This window comes from Petromyzon marinus, unplaced genomic scaffold (genome assembly GCF_048934315.1).
Source record: "Petromyzon marinus isolate PM22_M1 ecotype Great Lakes invasive population unplaced genomic scaffold, UKy_Petmar_22M1.pri1.0 PM_G_Scaffold_34, whole genome shotgun sequence".
Lineage (NCBI taxonomy): Eukaryota > Metazoa > Chordata > Hyperoartia > Petromyzontiformes > Petromyzontidae > Petromyzon > Petromyzon marinus.
In genome coordinates this window covers 321,665-339,083 of record NW_027422917.1, presented here as the reverse complement: position 1 = coordinate 339,083, position 17,419 = coordinate 321,665, and the positions used below count along the sequence as shown (strand labels likewise).

The 17,419-nt window shown below is 48.5% G+C and overlaps 1 long non-coding RNA gene across 1 annotated transcript; it reads left to right on the top strand.

The window, feature by feature from the left end:
* Nucleotides 1-11,479: 11,479 nt before the first annotated feature.
* LOC142915733 (uncharacterized) lies at nt 11,480-15,600 on the top strand. Its single transcript, XR_012936074.1, has 3 exons — nt 11,480-11,719; nt 12,168-12,327; nt 13,571-15,600. It is a non-coding gene; the product is annotated as an uncharacterized LOC142915733 (long non-coding RNA).
* Nucleotides 15,601-17,419: the final 1,819 nt, after the last annotated feature.

Below are 17,419 nucleotides of genomic sequence, written 5' to 3'. Positions count from 1 at the left end.
TTGGAGACGAGAGAGAGCGGCATCCGCCAGTAGGAGCCCACCGCGGAAAGCGCCTAGGCGTGTCCGGAGAACGCCACGAGGAAGGAGGCGTCCCAGAACCACTCCCGAGATCCAACGCCCCATGGCGACCGCACGGAAATTTTTATCTGAAAAGCCGAGGAGCTGTTTTGGGCTAAAAACAAAATGCGGCAAGAACCCCCCCCCCCCCGTCCATCCCCAAATCCTCGCGACCCCTAGCCCAGCCATGCGGGCGCGTACCTTTGTCCGGCGAGCGAAGCCGCCTTGCGAGCGAGCGGCTCGCGAGGTCGGAGTGAAAGGAGCGACGGTCCAACCGAGAAGACACCCAGAGAGGCACGGAGAGGAGGAAGAGGCGTTCCCAGAGTTCCCAGGGGGTCACGCGGCACGGGGGGGGGGGAACACATTGACGACGGCGACGCACGCACAAGCAGCCACGCGCATCACACCCAGTCCCCGCATCGCACCCAGTCCCCGCATCGCACCCAGACCCCCCCGCACCGTCTCACCGCACAGCGGCGGTTTCTCAAACTCGCGCGCTGTACGGGGCGTAGCAGCTGCAGCAGCCGGCTGCAGCACGGAGACCGTGCAGGAAAGGTAATTTCTGAAAGTGCACGGAGGGGGGGGGGGCAAACCGACGTCGCCTCGGTGGCCGTGCCGTTACTACCACGTGCGTCGAGACGCAGCGTCGCTTTGAGAGCAAGCCGCAACGCCGATCGTTAGAACAGTCTAGACGTGTGGCGTGGGGTGGGGGTGATGGAGCTATCCAGAATTTCCCAACGTCCACTTTGAACGAAGCAGATGGTGCGTGGTGATTACTGCGGTTAATACCACACACACACGCACACGTTAATACCACACACGCGCGCACACACGCTAGTACGTCACACATCACGCCTTCTACGTGAGCGAGGGGACAGCATGAGCGGCGTAGCGGGCAAGCGGTCGCACCCCCCGCACCCTCCACCCGAGGCCCCCACCCCTGCCCACCTGAGCAGGGCATTAGTGAGCGCGCGGCAGGGAAATCCGTTAGTGGGCGGGCAGTCGAAAAGTTAGCGAGCCGAAAAAAATTAATAAAAACAACCCCCCCCCCCCCCCCCCGTGCAACGACGAGCACGCTGCACATTCACGTCATGTTGCATCCGAGAACACAAAGCACACGTGACCAGCGGCCACTTAAAACGATGGTGAATATTATTGTTGTGATGACAATCACAAAAACGAGAGTGTGCGGGCGTTCGTCAATCCGCCGCGGGATGAAAGGCTCCCCCTCCCACTGCCACCTCCCACGTGCCGCGGTCGTTGTCTCGGTGACCGTACTTCACCGCGACGGTCGGTGACGCGAGTGAGCGGCGGTGACCCGGCGCCGTGGGCCCCCCGCGTGCGAGCGGAAGGGGGCATCCCGGCACACGACGAGGGTGTGGGTGGCTGGCACCACGCCCGGCCGTCTTCGTCTCCCCAGTGGCGATGTTTACACGCCGCACCGCCAGGCCCGCCCGCTAGGCCCCGCCCGCCAGGCCCGCCTGCTAGGCCCACTCGCTTGCCCACCGTACCTTGAAGGCGAACTTGCGGTTGATTTTATCGTCGGCTTCCACCGGATTCACCTGGAAGCTGGGCAGGGAGATGCTGCCCAGGACACCCTCTACCTTGTTGCCTGCACTCCCCCACGGCAGGGGGCCACGGGGCGGGTGGGGGGGGGCAGAGTCAGCATGGTTGGGAGGGCAGGGGGGGGGGACAGCGAGCCCGTTGCCAGGGAGCTCCCGTGGCGCGGGGCGGAATGTCGGACATCGAGGCCCCAGCGACGGCACGACGGCGGAGCGACCGGGCCCGCCCACTCGTGGCGACTCGGCTCCCGGCACGTCACAAGTAACCGGGGTAACGAGATGGTGAGGGCTCGGGTTGAGAAGTCAGGGGTCAGAGTGCACCACTCACCTTTGTAGTAGAACAGGCAGAAGTCGGACAGCACGAACCAACGCTGCTTCCACAGCTTCATCCCCGTGCTGTCCTGTGGTGCCGACAGCCACACAGCCACTGCGTTAGGACGAGACTCCTCTATGTGAGTCTATGCGTCTCTGTGTGATGAGTCTGTGGGTCTCTGTGAGTCTGTGGGTCTCTGTGTGAGTCTGTGGGTCTCTGTGAGTCTGTGGGTCTCTGTGTGAGTCTGTGGGTGTCTTTGAGTCTGTGGGTCTTTATGCAAGTCTGTGGGTCTCTGTGTGATGAGTCTGTGGGTCTCTGTGTGATGAGTCTGTGGGTCTGTGTGAGTCTGTGGGTCTCTGAGTGAGTCTATGCGTCTCTGTGTGATGAGTCTGTGGGTCTCTGTGAGTCTGTGCATCTCTGTGTGAGTCTGTGGGTCTCTGTGTGAGTCTGTGGGTGTCTTTGAGTCTGTGGGTCTTTATGCAAGTCTGTGGGTCTCTGTGTGATGAGTCTGTGGGTCTGTGTGAGTCTGTGGGTCTCTGAGTGAGTCTGTGGGTCTCTGTGTGATGAGTCTGTGGGTCTCTGTGAGTCTGTGGGTCTCTGTGAGTCTGTGGGTCTTTATGCAAGTCTGTGGGTCTCTGTGTGATGAGTCTGTGGGTCTCTATGTGATGAGTCTGTGGGTCTGTGTGAGTCTGTGGGTCTCTGAGTGAGTCTGTGCGTCTCTGTGTGATGAGTTTGTGGGTCTCTGTGAGTCTGTGGGTCTCTGTGTGAGTCTGTGGGTCTCAGTGAGTCTGTGGGTCTTTATGCAAGTCTGTGGGTCTCTGTGTGATGAGTCTGTGGGTCTGTGTGAGTCTGTGGGTCTCTGTGTGAGTGTATGCGTCTCTGTGTGATGCGTCTGTGGGTCTCTGTGAGTCTGTGGGTCTCTGTGTGAGTCTGTGGGTCTCTGTGTGAGTCTGTGGGTCTCTGTGTGATGAGTCTGTGGGTCTCTGTGAGTCTGTGGGTCTCTGTGTGAGTCTGTGGGCCTCTGTGAGTCTGTGGGTCTTTATGCAAGTCTGTGGGTCTCTGTGTGATGAGTCTGTGGGTCTGTGTGAGTCTGTGGGTCTCTGTGTGAGTCTATGCGTCTCTGTGTGATGAGTCTGTGGGTCTCTGTGAGTCTGTGGGTCTCTGTGTGAGTCTGTGGGTCTCTGTGTGATGAGTCTGTGGGTCTCTGTGAGTCTGTGGGTCTTTATGCAAGTCTGTGGGTCTCTGTGTGATGAGTCTGTGGGTCTGTGTGAGTCTGTGAGTCTCTGTGTGAGTGTATGCGTCTCTGTGTGATTGGTCTGTGGGTCTCTGTGAGTCTGTGGGTCTCTGTGTGAGTCTGTGGGTCTTTATGCAAGTCTGTGGGTCTCTGTGTGATGAGTCTGTGGGTCTGTGTGAGTCTGTGGGTCTCTGTGTGAGTGTATGCGTCTCTGTGTGATGAGTCTGTGGGTCTCTGTGAGTCTGTGGGTCTCTGTGTGAGTCTGTGGGTCTTTATGCAAGTCTGTGGGTCTCTGTGTGATGAATCTGTGGGTCTCTGTGAGTCTGTGGGTCTCTGTGTGAGTCTGTGGGTCTCTGTGAGTCTGTGGATCTTTATGCAAGTCTGTGGGTCTCTGTGTGCTGAGTCTGTGGGTCTTTATGCAAGTCTGTGGGTCTCTGTGTGATGAGTCTGTGGGTCTCTGTGTGAGTCTGTGGGTCTCTGTGTGATGAGTCTATGCGTCTCTGTGTGATGAGTCTGTGGGTCTCTATGAGTCTGTGGGTCTCTGTGTGAGTCTGTGCGTCTCTGTGTGATGAATGTGTGGGTCTCTGTGAGTCTGTGGGTCTCTATGTGAGTCTATCGGTGAATCCACCCCACCTGTTTGTGAAGCCAACCCCGGATCATGACGGGCGCGTTGGGGTTCCGCCGGATGGAATGCGAGCGTTTGCCGAAGTTCTGGAGCTTCCTGGAGACCTTGGCGTTCTGCGTCACACGCGTAACGTTCCGTCACCACCACCACACGATCGCACAAGCACGTGCAGTCCTCTTGCCGATCCACTGCCGGATGAGGGCTTTCCCAACGAGCCCCCCCCCCCCTCGCTGTGTTCTAGCCGCCCGGCGCTGCGCTCGTCGTTGCGAGAGTCGCTCCTCTACCCTCCGCTGTTGCTGTCGGGCTGCTGCCTCCAACTGCCCAGTAGTCTCAGAGCGCACCTAGCCCGGCACCGCCCGGTAGCATCCTTAACGAGCCTCCTCCGCAGAGGCCGATCTTCACGCCGCTGGCAACACAAGGGCCCGTCCCTTCTCACGCGCGTCCCTTGCGTCCGTTCAGCCCCCCCTCTCTATCCAACAAATCGTAAGATGCCTGGGCGGGTTTGCGGTGGCCGGACACGCGGGCTACATGACTCCAGCCAGCTTGCTCCTCGCACAATCCGGCCTGATTAAACCGTGACGGATCGTAGGTGGGGGGGGGGGGGGGGGGGGGGGGGGGCAGGGAGCCGGCCTGAATGTTTGCGCAACCGGCGCAACCGGCGCTCGGGGACAAAGAGGGTCCCCGTTGTCACAAGCGTAGAGAAGAGGGGGGCGCGACCGTGGCGCGACAAGCCCCAAAGCGTCGTGCGGAGACGGGCACGGCAGGTCCCGCGCGGCGTCACGCGACCTGGTGAAAAGATAACGCCACTCTAACGGCCTAGAGAACCGCCGGGGAGCTTCTGCTGCCAAAGCAGAGGCGGTGTGCGAGAGGCACGCCGCCCAGGTGTGGCAACTCGTCAGCCCTCTACGCGAGCGCAGCCTCGACTCGCGCAGAGCGCAGTGGGGGTCGGAGTGTCTGATGGGGCGCAGCGTAGAGGCAAATGGTGGGGGGGGGGGGGTTGTTCGTTTCACACGCAAGAAACTTTCGCAACCAATATTATTGTTGATAATCAAGGTTTTTGGGTCCGATCGCGTAAGTATAAATGTGTCGTAACCCTCCACCACCCGACAGCCAATTAGTAAGGGATCTATCACGTAAACAAATGCCAATTAGTTACTTATATAGTGTGGTGTATAGTGTAGTGTATAGTGTAGTGTATACTACTTCAGCCCACCGGTGTGTTGGAGAGTAAATCCACAACATTTACAATTTGAGTATGACGCTTCGCTGGTAATTACATCAACCATCAGCATTGGGTAATTTGACAGAATAGTGAAGCAATCCACCTGCTTCCGGTCTCAAATAGAACAGCAGCAGGACGACGTCATCACCCCCCCCCCCACCGCCTCCGAGTGGCATGCTCCAGGTTCGGCAGATGAGTTAAACGACTCTCAGAGTGAGCGTCAATTACCAGATTATCAGCACACACAGAGTGGTCGACCGCGAGGGAGCCATCCCTCAACCTCACCCAGGGATCAATCGCCTGATACACACACACAGCTGTACCTACGACAGATTCCCCGTAAAGCCTTCACTGACTCTACGGGGAATCTGTCTAGTCAGCAAGTAGCACCTAAGAAGGCCGGCACTGTGGCACACGAGGGGGGTGGGTGGTCAGCGCCATGCCCGACCGCCTTTGTCTTCCCAGTGACGATGTTTACACACCGCACCAGGTACTTATTTGAGGCTGAGTCGACCTAGGGGAGGCCCAGGACCGGTTCTGATAATCGTCAGTGGTGTTGGCCGTGAGCGGGAATCTAACCCGGGTTGCCAAGTTCGTAGCGCAGCGCGCTAACCGCTACACTACCGCTCCCCACACACACGCACACACACACGTGCACACATACGCACACGTACGTACAAACACGCACACGTACACACACGCGCATGCAGACGTACACACACACGCACGCACGCACCTTAGGCACGGGGCTGGGGGGGGCGCCCCCCCCGTCGTGCTCTCCCCCTGCCGAGTGGCCGGACATTGCGCGGTGGCGGCGGCGGTGGCGGCGGTGGTAGCGGTGGCAGAGCTCCCGCTGGAAACGCTGACCGGGCGCGCCGGCGCCGCGTCACACACCACCAGCAGCTCCTCCTCCCCTCCTCCGTTGCCTCCGCCCAGCTGATGCTGCTGCTGATGATGGTGTTGGTGCTGCTGCTGATGTTGCTGATGATGTTGTTGCTGTTGCGGCGGCTGCTGTTGTTGTTGCGGTGGTTGCGACGATTCGGAAATCCTGGGGGAGACGTTGGTTCTGCCACTGCCGACAGTTGTGTTTGAGATAATTTAATATTTCTCTGATGTTCTTTTAGTCTTACGCTGATGTTACGTCCCGTCTGCCCAATGTAGCAGCTGCCACATGAACAATTAATCTGATATACACCTTCTGTTGATAGTTTAGGTAATGCGTCTTTAGTGCAAGATACTAGTTTTTGAATTTTGCGAACTGTACCAAATCTTACTGTAATGTTTTGCTTTTGCAAAACACGGGCTAATTTGTCAGTTACTCCTGAGATATATGGAATTTTTATTGTTTTAACAATCTGGTCGCTTTCAGCAGTATTGCTTTGCGATCGTGATTTGGCATTCAGTGCTCTGTTAATTTGAGCATTATTGTAGCCATTCTGTCGTAGTGCGTCTTTAACATGTTTAATCTCTCTCACTAGACTCTCACCATCTGACACTGTTTTAGCCCGATGTATGAGCGTCTTGATAAGAGAGGATTTCTGAGCTGGATGATGATGTGATTCTGCATTCAGATAGGCATCAGTGTGCGTTTGCTTTCTGTAAACGCTGTGTGTTATTTTACCATTTAGGCCATGTCCAAGCAAAATATATAGGAATGGGAGTGTGTTATTCACCTCAATTTCCATGGTGAACTGGATGGCCGGGTTTTGTGCATTGAGATGATTTAGAAAATCATTAAGTGTATCTTTACCATGTGGCCAGACAACCAAAGTGTCATCCAAATACCTAAACCAAAAGGATGGTTTTAATGTGCTCGAGGCAAGTGCTCTTATTTCAAAGTTTTCCATGTACAAATTTGCTATAGCAGGGGATAAAGGAGAACCCATTGCTGCTCCTTCCTTTTGTTTAAAGAAATCTCCTCTCCATAAGAAGTAAGTGTTATTTAAACAATGGCCAGCAAGTTTCGGAATATCTTTTGGTAAACCGGTATTCTTTACTAGTGTATCAAGTAATTTAAGCGATTCGTCCACTGGAACCTTAGTGATTAGAGAAATCACATCAAAACTTACCAGAATATCATCAGGAGTAAGTTTAATATCTTTAATCACATTCACAAGATGTTCTGAATTTTTTATAAATGAAGATGTCTTACATCAGCGTAAGACTAAAAGAACATCAGAGAAATATTAAATTATCTCAAACACAACTGTCGGCAGTGGCAGAACATGCTTGTCAACAAGGACACTCAATTGATTTTGACAATGTTGCAGTGGTGTGTAAAACTAATTATTACTGGCAAAGACTAATTAGAGAATCCATTGAAATTGAGAGGAACAAGAATAACTTTAATCGCTCTGACAGCTACCGGCTTAGTGCGGCCTGGAAGCGTATTATTAAATAATACACATTACATTTTGATTTAAAGAATTACTAATCTACAACTCATTACTAATCATAACCAATGACTGATTACTAATCGATTATATAATTACAATACCCCCCCCCCCCTCCGCCTCTAATCACTGCACCTGATATGAGTTAAGTGATGATGTCACCCTGCTGCTCTATATAAAACCGGGAGCAAGCGAGGGCTTTACCATTCTGGCGAATTGCCCGATGACGCTGGATGTATTTACCAGCGAAACGTCGTACTCAAACTGTAAATGTGGATTAACTCTTCAACACACCGGTGGGCTGAAGTAGTGAATTATTTGTCTTTTATCAACGTGACACTTTTTTTGCTGATTGGCCGTGTCGGGTGGTGGAGGGTTACGACACATTTTTAAATAAACGCGATCTAACCCAAAAACCTTTATTATGAATAATATTGGTCGCGAAAGCCTACGTGTTAAACTGACTAACCTCTATGGGGAGGATACTTTTCTTAAAACCAGAAAATTGGAGAAGCTTCGCATTAAGCGGATGAAATTGATATCTTCACTGGCGTTCCTCAAAAGGTGCAGAGATTCAAAGGTAATACCAAACGCAGTTAAAATAACACATCACATAAAGTCTTCTAAAGCTAACCAAATACTACACAAAGCTAGCGAATTATTATTAATAGAGAGAATACAGCACAATAGGAGTGAATTATCTTACATTTCGGAATCGCTAAAGCAGTTACACTTAGATATAAGCAATAGTGTATCTATGCATTATTGGAATATAATCGATAACATAACACAACAATCGGCTGATAATGTGTTTAAACTAACAAAAACTAACCAAATTAATAAATTTTCTAGACTACATAATAAACAAATCCCTACTGAAAACCAAAAATTTAAAAACAAAACTGTACTGAACTTGACCAACACTGTATTAACCGGTGACATGGTCTCTATCCTTTCTAAAGGCCTTAACTTTGCCGTTACCCCACGCACAATTCCAGTGGATGAGATAATTGCTGAGGTAGAATCAGCAGTTAGACTCCTTCCACATAATGAGGCAGAGATGACTAGACATGAGGTTGCTAAAATAATTGAGAATAGCAAAGTTCCAAAAGTAAATATTAGCTCTAACGAGGCAAAAGCCTTAAGAGAGCTGCGTGTAAATAAGGATATCCAAATCCTAGCAGCTGATAAAGGCCGCACTACTGTAGTGATGTCACGAGCCGATTATGATAATAAAATTAGAAATTTACTAGAGGAAAGTACCTACATTAAAATTAAACGAGATCCAACTAATACTTTAGAACGTAAGACCACTGCAATAATTGCAAATTCATTAATCCCTAAAAAGGAGCAATACCTAATTAAGCCAAGGGCCTCAAAACCACCTAGACTCTATGGGCTACCAAAGATTCATAAAATCGGCATCCCATTACGACCCATAGTCAGTACAATTGGCTCTGCCACATATCAATTAGCAAAATATATAACCAAACAAATACAGCCCTACATCGGTAAGACATCTTCATTCATAAAAAATTCAGAACATCTTGTGAATGTGATTAAAGATATTAAACTTACTCCTGATGATATTCTGGTAAGTTTTGGTGTGATTTCTCTATTCACTAAGGTTCCAGTGGACGAATCGCTTAAATTACTTGATACACTAGTAAAGAATACCGGTTTACCAAAAGATATTCCGAAACTTGCTGGCCATTGTTTAAATAACACTTACTTCTTATGGAGAGGAGATTTCTTTAAACAAAAGGAAGGAGCAGCAATGGGTTCTCCTTTATCCCCTGCTATAGCAAATTTGTACATGGAAAACTTTTAAATAAGAGCACTTGCCTCGAGCACATTAAAACCATCCTTTTGGTTTAGGTATGTGGATGACACTTTGGTTGTCTGGCCACATGGTAAAGATACACTGAATGATTTTCTAAATCATCTCAATGCACAAAACCCGGCCATCCAGTTCACCATGGAAATGGAGGTGAATAACACACTCCCATTCCTAGATATTTTGCTTGGACATGGCCTAAACGGTAAAATAACACACAGCATTTACAGAAAGCAAACGCACACTGATGCCTATCTGAATGCAGAATCACATCATCATCCAGCTCAGAAATCCTCTCTTATCAAGACGCTCATACATCGGGCTAAAACAGTGTCAGATGGTGAGAGTCTAGTGAGAGAGATTAAACACGTTAAAGACGCACTACGACAGAATGGCTACAATAATGCTCAAATTAACAGAGCACTGAATGCCAAATCACGATCGCAAAGCAATACTGCTGAAAGCGACCAGATTGTTAAAACAATAAAAATTCCATATATCTCAGGAGTAACTGACAAATTAGCCCGTGTTTTGCAAAAGCAAAACATTACAGTAAGATTTGGTACAGTACACAAAATTAAAAAAACTAGTATCTTGCACTAAAGACGCATTACCTAAACTATCAACAGAAGGTGTATATCAGATTAATTGTTCATGTGGCAGCTGCTACATTGGGCAGACGGGACGTAACATCAGCGTAAGACTAAAAGAACATCAGAGAAATATTAAATTATCTCAAACACAACTGTCGGCAGTGGCAGAACATGCTTGTCAACAAGGACACTCAATTGATTTTGACAATGTTGCAGTGGTGTGTAAAACTAATTATTACTGGCAAAGACTAATTAGAGAATCCATTGAAATTGAGAGGAACAAGAATAACTTTAATCGCTCTGACAGCTACCGGCTTAGTGCGGCCTGGAAGCGTATTATTGAATAATACACATTACATTTTTATTTAAAGAATTACTAATCTACAACTCATTACTAATCATAACCAATGACTGATTACTAATCGATTATATAATTACAATACCCCCCCCTCCGCCTTTAATCACTGCACCTGATATGAGTTAAGTGATGATGTCACCCTGCTGCTCTATATAAAACCGGGAGCAAGCGAGGGCTTTACCATTCTGGCGAATTGCCCGATGACGCTGGATGTATTTACCAGCGAAACGTCGTACTCAAACTGTGAATGTGGATTAACTCAACACACCGGTGGGCTGAAGTAGTGAATTATTTGTCTTTTGTCAACGTGACACTTTTTTGCTGATTGGCCGTGTCGGGTGGTGGAGGGTTACGACACATTTATAAATAAACGCGATCTAACCCAAAAACCTTTATTATGGTTAATCACACTGTGTGTGTGTACACCATGTTAACCATACTCTGTGTACACTATGTTAATCACACTGTGTGTGTGTACACCATGTTAATCACACTGTGTGTGTACACCATGTTAATCACACTGTGTGTGTACACCATGTTAATCACACTGTGTGTACACCTTTTTTAATCACACAGTGTGTGTACACCTATATTAATCACACTGTGTGTACACTATGTTAATCACACTGTGTGTGTACACCATGTTAATCACACTGTGTGTGTACACCATGTTAATCACACTGTGTGTGTATGTACACCATGTTAATCACGCTGTGTGTGTACACTATGTTAATCACACTCTGTGTACACCATGTTAATCACACTGTGTGTGTACACCCATGTTAACCACACTGTGTGTGTGTACACCATGTTAATCACACTGTGTGTGTACACCATGTTAATCACACTGTGTGTGTGTATGTACACTTATGTTAATCACACTGTGTGTGTACATTTATGTTAACCAAATGCCAACGTTGGCTCAACGTTGCATGTTTACTGGGTTTGAATTGAAATGTTGTGTTCTCGATGGAGTAATTTCTGCCCCTCTAAATTTTTCAACGCTTTTACCGAACTTAATTCCCCTGTTTGTCGTGGTCAAATTCTTGTAATAAAAATGTAGTCTACTACATTTAATACAGGCTATGACAATGCATAGCCTGTATTAAAATCGGCGTCAATTAATCAATTCATTGCCTCCTTTCCAGCTTATAAAAATAAGATTTATGGACGGCATCTTTAAAAAAATTTGTGCGGGTGGGAAAAACGCCGCGGTCCCTAAACTGCGGAATCGTCTTGCGCGGCGAGCAGGCGCCGCGTGTCTTAGGCGCGCCTGCCCCGTGCGCGTGTTAACGAGTTACGGACAGCATCTCACACACACACAAAAAAATAAGTAGCACGTTGAAGATTAATTTATAAAGTAATCGATCAATTAAGAGGCTCTTTTAAAGCAATTTACAATTTTTTTGTATGGACGAATGATTTAATTTAATGTTTTTTTGGCTAGGTCAATGAAACGCCGCGGTCTCTAAAGTGTGGAATCGCCTCGCCGGGGAAGCAGGCGCCACGTCCTTCTCTCACGGCGGTGAGTTATAAACTATTTCATTATTGTTGTTATTATTATTGTTATTATTGTTAATCTTTAAAGCTTGTGATCAAAACGTCGTCCACTTCCCGTTGCCCACTCGACTTTTTCTTTACCTTTTCGCTCACTTTAAAATAAGAAAGCGTTGTTTAAGAATAAAACGTTGTTGTTGTTATTGTGTGTAAGGCGTTTCCAGGGTAGTCCTCGACTTACGACAGAGTTGCGTTACAGCGACCAACACCGTAACTCGGAAATATCGTCCTTAGCCTAGCCGGGAGTCTTACAGAATGGTGATAATTTAGCAAAAACAGAGATAATTTACAGTAGTGCAGTATAAACTATATACCGCATGTATTTATTACAATACTGTATTGCACAGTGAAATGTTAGCCCCAACAGTCTGTTAAGGCTAAACGGAGGGTTTTTGTCTTTGTTTGTGTGTATGCAGACCACGTATTCCTGAGTTTCCGTCCATCCGTGGTGGCGGCTGCAAGCATAGCATTGGCCCGTATAGAAGTAAAGCTGCCCTCTGCGTGGACTCTGTACATGCAACACTTCACTGGCCTTGCCTGGGAGATGATCCTGCCATGCGCGGAGCAGCTGATTTGGTGATTTGCACGACAAACAACACAAAGCTCTCCTAAGTGACCGTTTAAGAGACCTATTAAGGCTGAGTTGTGGCTCACGAGGCAGCAACGTGCTCTTTTCTCTCCACAATTTTTGTTTACAAACCAATACCAGTTACCCGTTAAAGCCGAATTTACCCAAGGGAAATTGAATACAGGTTATGCATCGCTGCCCAAACCATCACTGCTGCCCAAACCATCACTGCTTTAAGATTAACTGTTAGTCACAGGAAGGTGAAAGTGTCTCCCAGATCAAATGAGCAATGTCGGTGGGACCAAGGTATTCGTGTCGATTCAACATTCACACGGTGGAGGCCAGTATCTCCAGAGGACAAATACTGTTGTCAAGTTGGCATGACGAGAGACTACTAAAAAAACCAACGAGTATGCCATTGTGCAACAGATGGCAAATATTTTAAACAATATCCATGACGACTAAATGAAGCTGATATGTGGATTCCTGTGCGTGCGAATTTCACGTCCTAGTCCATCACGGATGCCCTGAGACTCGGTGAGGGGCCCCAGCATTACCCATGGTGCCTTGTGACTCATTGGTAGATGGGCCCTTATGGTTGAGGTTTCGCATCACCTTGCTGAATTAAATAAGCAGATGAAGACATTCTTACGGTGCTGTTGCTGGCTTCTTAGCATTTTGGGCCTGTGCTTAGCGACCGTTATTTAAACTTAACAACATTAAGTTGTACACTCTTAATTTTTAGAGATTGGGAAGTATGCTTTTCAGATTTTGCCCCAGGGTTGTTTCCACTTATGCTATATTGAGGACAAACTACTACAAACGACAGTACTATGCAGTGGTGTTAATTACTGCAGTACATCCCATGTGTTTTTATTGATGTCAAATTATTATATTGCTGTCAAGGGCACGGTGTGATATTGGGTTCAAGGATTACAAGATGGCTTGAACCTAACATGATTAGACACACAGGCATGGACCTGTGTGTGTCAAGATGGGCTTGAACCTAATATGATTAGACGCACAGGCATGGACCTGTGTGTGTCAAGATGGGCTTGAACCTAACATGATTAGACCCACAGGCATGGACCTGTGTGCGTCAAGATGGGCTTGAACCTAACATGATTAGACCCACAGGCATGGACCTGTGTGTGTCAAGATGGGCTTGTACCTAACATGATGAGACCCACAGGCATGGACCTGTGTGTCTGTACTAACTCTACGTCCTCCCCCTGTGTTCGAACTCTTCAGTAAATACAACTTCAACAGGAAGCAGGTCATGGAGCTTCAGGAAAATCCTGCTGTCCACTCTGAGCAGCCCTCCCACTCAGCCTCAGCCATACCACGTGTGCCTCGTCACCAGTCAACTCAACAGCAGCAGCAGCAGCAGCAGCCACAGCCACTACAGCAGCCACAGCAACAGCAGCAGCAGCAACAGCAGCAGCCACAGCAGCAGCAACAGCAGCAACAGCAGCAACAGCAGCAGCAGCAACAGTAGCAACAACAGCAACAACAGCAGCAGCAACAACAGCAACAACAGCAGCAGTAACAGCAGCAGCAACAGCAACAGCAGCAACAGCAGCAGCAGCCACAGCAACAACAGCAGCAACAGCAACAACAGCAGCAGCAGCCACAGCAGCAGCAGCAGCCACAGCAGCAGCAACAGCAGCAACAAATGATGCAGCAGCAGCAGCAGCCACAGCAGCAGCAGGAGGAGCAGAAGCACTGAGTGCCCACGCCGTGCCCCCCACGCCGTGCCCCCCACGCCGTGCCCCCCACGCCGTGCCCCCCCCCACGCTGCCTCGTGCCGGCCAAGCATCTGGTGCCCAAGTCGGTGCAGACGCCACCTGTGGAGGTGGGTCAGGAGATGGAGTCGTCGTCGCCGCCGCTGCTGCTGCCGTTCAGCAAAGAGACACTTGGCAACATTTGGGATGACCACGATTTGGCCGCGCAAGCCGCGTGTCAGCAGGAACCTGGCCATCGAGCCGCACAACAGATAGATCAGCAGGCTGTGCGGTGATTGCTGTTGCGTTTTCGGCAGGGCACCGATTTCAGGAATGCAGAACACGGAGCGAGTTGTCGGTCAAAGCTGCTCAGCTCGTCAGAGCTTTGGTCGGCAAGCTGTGGGGGGGTGGGGGGTGTTCAAGGAGGCTGTAGATTCATACTCTTTGGTTCTATTGGGTAAAGTCACGTAGGTAAAAAATAAAATAAGAAAATTCTCACGACGTTTCGGCCACAACACAAGCGGCCTTCATCAGGTGAAGGGACGAGACTGTCTGGAGGACAGCGCTGGAGTGAGCTGTAGATTACCGGCAACGAAAGCGTCGCAGAATCTTCGCGACGGTTGCAAATTTCAATTAATGAGGCGTCGTGCCGCACGCAATCCCGTGAATATCGCAAACCGACTTCCGCTGGTCAAGAGGCCAGCCGAACGCCGACAAATAGTGGGTCGGCCTGCAGTTAAAAGCCACGCTGTTCGGGCCCAGCTCCACTCTGGCCATTTTATGTTTGGCCATGAATTCAAATGGCCAAAGAGACATAGTAAGAAAATGTCTTCAAGCCTAAGTGAGCATTGGTTGATGCTTATTTTCACGGGAGTTTCTCAGCCAATGAAGGTATTTTTTAAGGACACGTCTGTGAAGCGATCGTTGCCGTTCCACAAAGCGGCACTTACTGCGTCAATCCCGGAGGAATAATTGGTCGCGAAAGCCTACGTGTTAAACTGGAATAATTGTAGAATCTACCTCTTGTGTGGGAATTGAACTGGCGACTATCTGGTTATAGGTTGGACACTTTTATCACTGCGCTACACTGAACAACATTACCAAATACACTGAACATAATGTGCCACCTGTTTAGCCGTTAAAATAATTGAGAAACAAAAATAACCATGCGTGGAATATGTACCAATCTCATGTCTCTGTTTTGGGGCATAGTGTTAGCTTCTATTGATTTATTTATTATTTAATTTTTGCCTACGTGACTTTACCGAAAGAACCAAAGAGTATGGATCCTTGCAGTCACGAAACTTCAAATCTAGAAAGAAAAAAAAAGCTACGACGTTTCGATCGCAACACAAGCGGTCCTCTTTTTGTTGGCTTCCTCCTGATGACGATTGCGTTGCGTTGCCATCGAAACGTTTTTGATTAGTTTCTCTTGAACCTATCTACGTGACTTTACCGAAAGATCAAAATAATATGAATTCCTGCAGTCGCACAAGCTTTAAGTCAAGGTTTAAGGTGCATGGTTCTTTCTGAAAATAAATGCGTGATATTTTATGACAATAATTTGATCGTTTCCATGAAACTTTTGGCTGGGTAGAGCTGTGGCAAAGTGCCTCTATGTGCTCTTGAAAGAATTGTGATTTCAAATCCCTGTCTGGACTTCTCATTGTGGAAATAACCTGATCACACGAGCCCAAACCAACATGATCCCCCCACAGCTTGACTTAGTTGAGTTCATCCCTGTTAGTCTTTACTCGACATGATATAAAGATTACATTGGTTTGTTGCAACTCAACATGATTGTCCAACAAGACAAAGTCATGGCCTTCAGCTATGCCAAGTCACCATGAATGTGGTCATTTGTGCCCAACCTAGTTGGAGCTCAGAAACTAAAGAGGGTCAAACTAGAGGATATCAAGTTTGGGGCCGCATGGGGCTGCAGGTTGTGAAGTCACCATGAAATTTAAGTACGGGAATAGACTCAATCTGCATATTTATTGAATTGATGTGTTTGTGAATTGAAACTATCAGTGCGGAACCTCAGTTGTTATCCCATCACGTGCGCGGGTTTTCTCTGAGTACAGTTCAGCTGATCGGCTTTATTATTAAGTGTCAAACACTCTTTAGTGCTATTGGTCAAACATCCAATTGCAGGACCGACCTAAAAAATGGTTTTGAGACTCGGTGAGACTTCGCCATCACCGCCCGGCGACGAGGTGGGGCCCGAGCCTTCCCTCGGCGGCGGCGACGGCGGCGGCTGGGCTGTTCCCACTGCAGGCACGTGTCACCATCTCCTCTCACACTCCACACCCCAGGGGTAGGGTACTGGGGAGGTCCCTAGCACACCCACAGGCTACCCTAGCCTGGTGCCAATTTCCCCCTACCCTGGGTCCCAACTTCCAACTTCACACGTCCCTGGCTCCTCGCGACGACCTCGCTTATGTCACGGGTCCCAACCCAGGGGGACATGACGTCACCGTCCCGCCCGCCGTGCATGACGTCACTCTCTGACGTCACTGCACGTGACGTAACGTCATTAGTGACTGCAAAGGGATGAACACGTGTTCAGGTAATTCCAATAGTGGGATAAACAGCAAGCGTTCTCGCAGGTGCAAACACCCCTTGATGAACATTACTTGGTCATGAAATAGACTCCATGAGTCATAATGACATAATAATAGGGTTTTTCCCCTTTTTTCTGGCAACAAAACTGAAGCCTTTTTACAAGGATTCATGTCTGCATTAACCACAATACCTGCAGTCAAAATGCAAAAATAAAAACATACTATGATAATATATATGTGGCATTGTCCTTGAAATTGATTGGTCCACACCAAGGGACGGCTTTCTTTTGAGCCTCGACCCAATTGGTGCCTTTTGGCGTCATGTGGTCGAGCACCAATTGGGTCGAGGCTCAATCAGTTTCAAGGACAATGCATCATATATATTATCATAGTATTTGTTTTTTGTTTGCATTTTGACTGCAGGTATTGTGGTTAATGCAGTAACATGAATCCTTGTAAAAAGGTTTCAGTTTTGTTGCCAGAAAAAAGAGGAAAAACCCCTATTATTACATTTTGGTACTGGCAAAGGAGGTTTAATGATCATAATAACACGCCAGAACCCCGTTGTTTAAAGGAGTCCTCAATGCCCTCCGTCTAACCGCCCTCGTAATCAATGGCACGGGATTCATCTAAAAATATATCTCTACGTGGCAGTGAGTTCTGCTCCTCGAACATCTTCGTGAGCCAGACAGCAGCACCAAGTGCTGCTGGCCACATGCTGCAATGCAATACCCATACTGCTCTGTGCTGTATGCCTTTTAAATATGTGTAGGACACACACAATTTATCGTGTGCAAGTCTTCTTATTAGTA